The sequence below is a fragment of the Rutidosis leptorrhynchoides genome, chromosome 11 (genome assembly GCF_046630445.1).
Source record: "Rutidosis leptorrhynchoides isolate AG116_Rl617_1_P2 chromosome 11, CSIRO_AGI_Rlap_v1, whole genome shotgun sequence".
Classification (NCBI taxonomy): domain Eukaryota; kingdom Viridiplantae; phylum Streptophyta; class Magnoliopsida; order Asterales; family Asteraceae; genus Rutidosis; species Rutidosis leptorrhynchoides.
Genome location: NC_092343.1, coordinates 8,126,743 through 8,134,510, shown reverse-complemented (window position 1 = coordinate 8,134,510; position 7,768 = coordinate 8,126,743).

The window sequence follows — 7,768 nt, the reverse complement described above, 5'->3', positions numbered from 1 at the left end:
TCAACGTGTGAAGCCGAGTTTGTTGCAGCAACATCGTGCACCTGTCATGCAATATGGCTCAGAAAGTTACTAAATGAGCTTAAGTTTTTTCAAAAGGAACCCACGGAGATATATGTGGATAATAAGTCTGCGATTGCTCTAGCAAAGAATCCAGTCTTCCATGATAGAAGCAAGCACATCGATACGAAATACCATTACATCAGGGAGTGTGTTACAAATAAAGAAGTGCAGATAAAGTACACGAAGTCATTTGACCAAGTTGTAGATATTTTCACAAAGCCTCTAAAACACGAGACGTTTCAGAGATTACGGAGTATGCTCGGAGTGACGAAATCAAGTTTAAGGGGGGCTGTTGGAAAATAAACATGATTTTGGGCTATGTGTTTTGGATATGGGCTTGCAAGTATACAAGTATATGGATCAAGATTGTAGTCCAATATCTAGAAACTTCTTGTAATATCTAGTAGTGAAAGTGAGTAGAAACATCTTGTAAAATATCTAAGATAATATTTAGGAAATATCTAGATAATGCTTAGAAAATATCTAGATATTAGTAGATGATGGAGAGTTCTAGACTACTCCATTGAGTAGTATAAATAGAGGGCTTCACCCCTCATTTGTAATCAAGCAACAAAGCAAATTCAATAAGAAATAAACAAAGCTTTCAAGATCAATCAAACATCTAAATCATCAATCATCTCTTCCACAAATAATATACATAACCTCCTATTTCCAACAAGGGAGCTAGTGGACAAGAATCAATATATTTAGTACTCCGTAAATTGTATTGATAACAATATGTGCCATAATGGGTGGTGATATGGCCAAAACGGACAGTTTTATTTGTGCGGTGTCGTTAGGTCGCAACACGTCAGAATTAGCTACTAAAAGAGAGTAGCGGTTTTATTATTTATATTTAGCTGGGGTTGCTATAACTCACCTACTTGTCTTCCTTTTAACGAGTAAGTGGTAAATATAACTCATGTTCGTATTTTGTATGTTTGCTCAGTAACGTGGGACAAAAGTGCCTAAATAGTTAACCCTAGTGACAAGAGGTGATAGATTAAGATTAACTACTAATATTATAATATAACCTTAAAGATAAAGATAGATAGGTATGAAGAATAGAATCCTGATGGGGAACTATCACAAGAGTTTAACTTTCTAGAATAAACACTAAACCTCAATCAACTGGGCTATGAACCTAACTGATTTGTTATTAAGAGTTTAGGCTTTGAAGATTCTGGCTAAGACGGATATCCCTACTCCCAACGTTAGTCTTAGAGGGTTTAAACGACCTTATGGATACTAGGTACATGAAGAAAGATAACACAACCCATCAATAGCGGTGTTGGTGGTTGTCGTTGCAGCAATCGGAGATGAAAGCGGAGGGTGGCGGTTGTTGTTGTAGCAATCGGCGACGAGTAAAGCAAAACTTTACCAACAAAACCCCAATTGATTTTGAGACTTTTTACTAACAATAAAAACTTTTGAAGTGTCAAAAATTTTAAAAAGATAAAGAACTTACAAATGTTTGTGGAGATTTACGCTTTAAATGTTTGTGGAGATTTAGTCAATTCATCAAATTACCCGTTCTTGATCTGTGAAGTGTTTTTTTCTCTCTATATTATGGATATTAATATTAATTATCTTTTATTGCTACTCATCTGAGCTCAATAAATCTAAAGCTCAAATCATTTCAAGATTTCTGATATATCCATATCAAATTTCTTCAGTAACCCTAAAGTTAACAACTTTATTGGATATTTGAAAAATCCATTTTGATTTCTTTTAGAGCTCTTACTCTAATAATTGAGCTAATAGCCCTAACTTAATTGTTTTTTTTTTTGGAAAACGTTATTTGAAATATTTATTCGGTGCTTAATAATTTAAACTTAGATCTCTTACTGCTACTAATATGGGCTTAAGAACCTTAGAGTTCATAACTTTATAGATATTTGGATAAACCCATTTTGAATCTTAGTGTATTTATGACGGATTTTAGGGGATTTAAGTCATTGTACATTTGGGTTATGTTCCTGGTATGTTAATTATCATCATTATCTTGTTATGCCCAATTTGATCCTGCTGAAAAATACACAATTGATTGTGGGTCTCCACGGAATACAACAGTTGTTAATAGAGTCTTTATATCTGATAACTTTGCTTCAAGTTATCTTTCAACACCACAAACTGTTTTGGTTGATACATCCACAAATTCAATTCCATAATCAGAATATTCACAACTTTATAAAGCAACAAGAATCTTTTCACAACCTCTACATATACTTTCAAAATCAAATAACTAGGTCGTCACTGGATCCACCTTTATTTCTTTTCGTTTTCAACAAGTACTAGTAATGGCACAATTAAGGAATATTCATTACATATTTACATCCGTTGATCTTGAAATCACTCTTGCACCTACCGACAGTTCATTTGCGTTCTTACTCAGATTAGAGATTGTATCGGTCCTATATATTGATTACAGATGACTCGAGTACTATTACCCCTCCCACTAATTTCAAAGGCCTGTTGACTCAGGCTATGGAAACCGTGGCCAGGGTCAATATGGGCGGGTCAATGGTTACATCAAGAAATGATTGTTGTGGAGGACTTGGATTCCCGATTCGAGTTTTTAACAAACCGAACCTTGCAACAAATGTGACAAATTTTAATGTTGTTAAGTATCCAAAAGGTGATGCTACACAAGACAATTGCACACGTAGCGATTATGGTATTGTTGCAAGAATGGCTTCAGAAAATGACCCGCAAAAGTAACTTTAATGTGACTTGGGACTTTCGGGTTAACCCGGGATTTCAGTACTATATTAGGCTTTATTTTTGTGATATTGTTAGTATGTCTGCCGATACGCTTTACTTCTCAAGATTCGAGTGTTTTAACAGATTTCTATATGTCTAATACCACCTTGAAGAAACACAAAAGCGCCATCAGGTGCAACAAGTGACATCAAACGACAAACATCTGCTATGCATAATGCATCTGCTAATGGCATTATGATGCAAAAAAATAAATAACTAACTTCGCACCTGAAACTTTTTCTTTTACCAGTCTGCTCAATCAAGACTTGATATCTAGACACCAAAATCCTATTTCTCTTATTTGTAATACACATACAAATATTCCCTATGGGAAGGAACCAGTGGCATGCAAATACAAATGTCTCCCGCATATCAAGCGGAGAAGACTATGACAAAAGTTCAAAGAGTTATGTTCATTTCATTTTAGTGGGATAATGGTTTTTTTTTTACCTCTTTTATGTAATTATAAATTCAAAGCTTAAGATTAATCACTCTTGTTGGTGCGATAATGGTTTTTTAACCTGTGTGGTTAATCCATATTATTGATGTTGTCGCAAGTAGGAGTAGTAATGCTGGCTTTTTTAGCATGAGGTTTGAATTTTCAGATCCATAAAATATAGATAAAAAAAAGTATTATCGCAACAACCAAAATTAAATCATCACAACTCTTTGAATTTTTGTCATTCTCTTTTCCGTCTTGATATGCGAGAGACATTTGTATCTGAGTGTCACATGTTCCTCCGCCATATGGAATATTTGTATCTGAATTACAAATAAGAGGAAGAGGATTTTGGTGTCTGGAAATCATCAATACTCGATTAAGTAAATAGGTAAAGAAAAATGTTTGAGGCCTGGAGTTAGAGTTATTTACATTTCGCATCATAATTATGCCATTTGCAGAAGCATTATGCATAGTAGATGTTTGGTCGTTTGATGTCACTTGCAACTGTTGGTATTTTTTGTGGTTCTTCAGGGTGGGTTTTAGGTTGGTAAATCATAGGGGCATAGCCCAACGGTTCCCCCATGTACTTTGTGTCATGGGATAGGGGTTCGATCCTTAGGGATGACATGATTTTCTTTAAACCAATTGAACACCAATAATGGTGGTATATATTGACCTTATAGGGAGGTTTTACCGGATTCGTTCACGAACCTCTACCCGAACCACTGTCCGAATGGATGTGTTCCCGGGTACCGCCAATCGGGTTCGGGTTTCCGCCCGAACCTGTATGTTACGTGCAAATGGTGAGGCAGATATAAATAAATGATTTATTGATGTCAAAAAATCGCCGTTCAAAAATAATAATAATGCCATTAGCGAATGCATTATGCATAGCAGATGTTTGGTCGTTTAACGATCAAGTCCTAGGTGGAAATATTGCTAAGCTCTCTGTCAATGCAAAAACATCAAAATAAATAACATATAATGAGTTATAATCCTAAATTCTAATAGAATAACTTAGACAACTGCATGTGTAAAAATAGACTTTGGGATTTAACCCATTTAGCTAAAACTAGTAGGACCCGTTTGAAATAGAATATGATGCAACGCAACCCCCAACTTAACTATTCTTGGAAGATTTAAACAGATAGGAGTATATGATTGATTTACTACTACTACTACTATAAAGCTAGTTTTATTCAAACATATATGAACAACAAGTGTGTACAAGATAGTCCTTTCATTAGAAATGTTTAGCAACTTCAGCTTGTAAAGTATAACATGGTGAATTGTAAGGGAAACATGTTACGGGTGGCTAATAGCTTTTCATTGCATCAACCATAATCGAGGAAACAAACTAAGATTACATCTGCAGTTGAACAACCGGAATTGGGGATCATTCAAGAATGAGTTCCCCGTGTTAGATTGTAACGACCCGTCAAAATCGCTATTGACGCGGCACATTAATCATTGATTCCACAGTGAGGTTTTGACCTCTATATGATACGTTTTGATAAAATATTGCATTCATTAAAATAAGTAACTTTCTAAACATAGAAAGTTATAAACATGTGGGCGAGTGCTTAGGTATAAGCAAAACCCCGAAATACATAAGTCTTTAATTTACAGGTTGACATCACAGTCCAATTATTTATTACACAACGCAGTTTTATTTTGAATGCAATAAACTTTGTACAAAGCATGAGAGACTCCATGCAGGCAACAAGCACATCACAGCGGAAGCATTCTAAGGACCTGAGAATAAAACATGCTAAAAAGTCAACACGAATGTTGGTGAGTTATAGGTTTAATTGCTCGAGTCATAAACATATATAAAGATAGACCACAAGATTTCATCAAAAGTTTATCAATAGATTCTACGTAACAGAGCACCCTGGTAACTAAACTTAACGCTATAGTGATAATTACCCCATTCGTTTTAATACACGCAAACCAACGTGTCTTAAACTCAAATAACATACGTCCGTTAAAAGGCTAGTGCTCTAGCTCGGACGGGGATGTCAAGCCCTATGGATCCATATACAATTATTCGCGCCCACCAGTCCATATCCTATGTACTGGCAGCTACTAGTTACCAAAGCTAAGGGATTTTCGGTTTAACTCAGTGTAGAATTTAGTATGTACTTGTGTCTTATCGCGTTTAAAATAAATTGCATATATTCTCAGCCCAAAAATATTTAAAGTATTTAAAAAGGGAGACTATAAACTCACAGTTCAATATTGAGACTCAATATTGTAGGCAAATTGCGTAGACGTAATGATGGTAGACGACTGTATGGTTGGCCTTGGATTCAAGAACAATACCCCGAACAATACCCAATATTTCCTTAGCTTAAAGTGGTTTAAAACCCGAATTAAAACACCCTCGAATATACTTTATTATTATTAAACTTAAATTTAAAATTATAATTATAATTTAAATATAAATTTTTATTACTGAAGAAAAAAATATGTGATAATTCGTCGAGCAAAACAGGCGTATTTATATTACTTTTCCGTTTACTGTAGCTCATGCGATCGCATGAGTTTTCAGTGTTTTTGCCATGCGATCGCATGGCCGCCTTTTCTGTTTTTGTTTGGTAGTTTGTCGACATCAAATAGTGTTACTGTAGCAAATAGTGTTTTACTGTAGCAAATAATCTGCTCAATCGGATGCTGGTTCATCAAATAGCTGGTTGTAGAACACACAGCATCTTGATCATCAGCTGGTTCAGATGAGTGAGCAGCAACAGAAGGTTGCTGATCAATATCAGTAGAATCAGTACCAGCTTGTGATCTCTCAGAACCAGCAGACCTAGGCTCATAGTGTTTTACAGCAACAAATAGTGTTACTGTAGCAAATAGTGTTTACTGTAGCAAATCACTGTAGCAAAGTCGTTTTTCACAGTAGCACTGTAGCAAAATACGGTTTCACTGTAGCAAATAGTGTTTCACTGTAGCAAATAGTGTTTTACTGTAGCAAATAGTGGTTTACTGTAGCAAATAGTGTTTTACTGTAGCAAATAGGGTTTTTACTTGTACATATATATATACATACATATAATTGTTCATGAATCGTCGAGAGTAATCAAAGGTAATTGTATATATGAAACAGTTCTAAAATTTTGAGACTCAATCTAACAGACTTTGTTTAGCGTGTTAAAATAATAAATCGTATAGAGAATTGGTTTAAATAAGTCAAAAAATTTCGGGTCATCACAGTACCTCCCCCTTAAAGAAAATTTCGTCCCGAAATTTTGAGTAGTACCTGTTTCATGAGCGATATCAGTGAACAAATGTGGATACTTTTGCTTCATCTGATCTTCACGTTCCCAAGTAAACTCGGGTCCTCGTCTTGCGTTCCAACGAACCCTAACTATCGGTATTTTGCTTTGTTTTAATTGTTTGACCTCACGGTCCATGATTTCAACAGGTTCTTCGATAAAATGGAGTTTATCATTGATTCATATTTCGTCAAGAGGAATTACGACATCCTCTTCAGCTAAACATTTCTTCAAATTTGACACGTGAAATGTGTTGTGAACACTACTAAGTTCTTGCGGTAGCTTTAATCGATAAGCAACTGTTCCAATTCTTTCGGTGATTTCAAAGGGTCCTACGTACCTAGGACTTAGCTTTCCTCTTTTACCGAATCGTACAACGCCTTTCCAGGGTGACACTTTCAACATGACTTTGTCGCCCACTTGAAATTCTAGCGGTTTTCTTCTTACATCAGCATAACTCTTTTGGCGACTCATGGCCGTTTTCAATCGCTGTTGTATTTGAATGATCTTTTCGGTGGTTTCGTGAATAATTTCTGGTCCAGTAAGTTGTCTTTCTCCTACTTCACTCCAACATATCGGAGATCTGCACTTTCTACCGTAAAGTGCTTCAAATGGCGCTGCGTTGATGCTCGTATGATAGCTGTTATTGTATGAAAATTCTGCCAACGGTAAGTGTCGATCCCAACTGGTTCCAAAGTCAATCACGCATGCCCGTAACATGTCTTCCAATGTTTGTATTGTTCTTTCACTTTGACCATCTGTCTGTGGGTGATAAGCGGTGCTCATATCTAATCGAGTTCCCAATGCTTTTTGTAATGACTGCCAGAAACGTGATGTGAATCGAGTGTCGCGATCAGATATGATAGAGATGGGTACACCATGCCTGGAAACTACTTCCTTCAAATATAGGCGTGCTAATTTCTCCATACTGTCTGTCTCCTTTATTGGTAGAAAGTGAGCTGATTTAGTTAGACGATCAACTATCACCCAAATAGTATCATGACTACTTGTAGTCCTTGGCAATTTCGTAATGAAATCCATGGTTATTCTTTCCCATTTCCACTGCGGAATTTCCGGTTGTTGCAGTAATCCTGACGGCTTTTGGTGCTCAGCTTTGACCTTTGCACACGTCAAACATTTGCTTACATAAGTAACAATTTCTGTCTTCATATTAGGCCACCAATAAAACTTCTTGAGATCGTGGTACATTTTCCCGTTT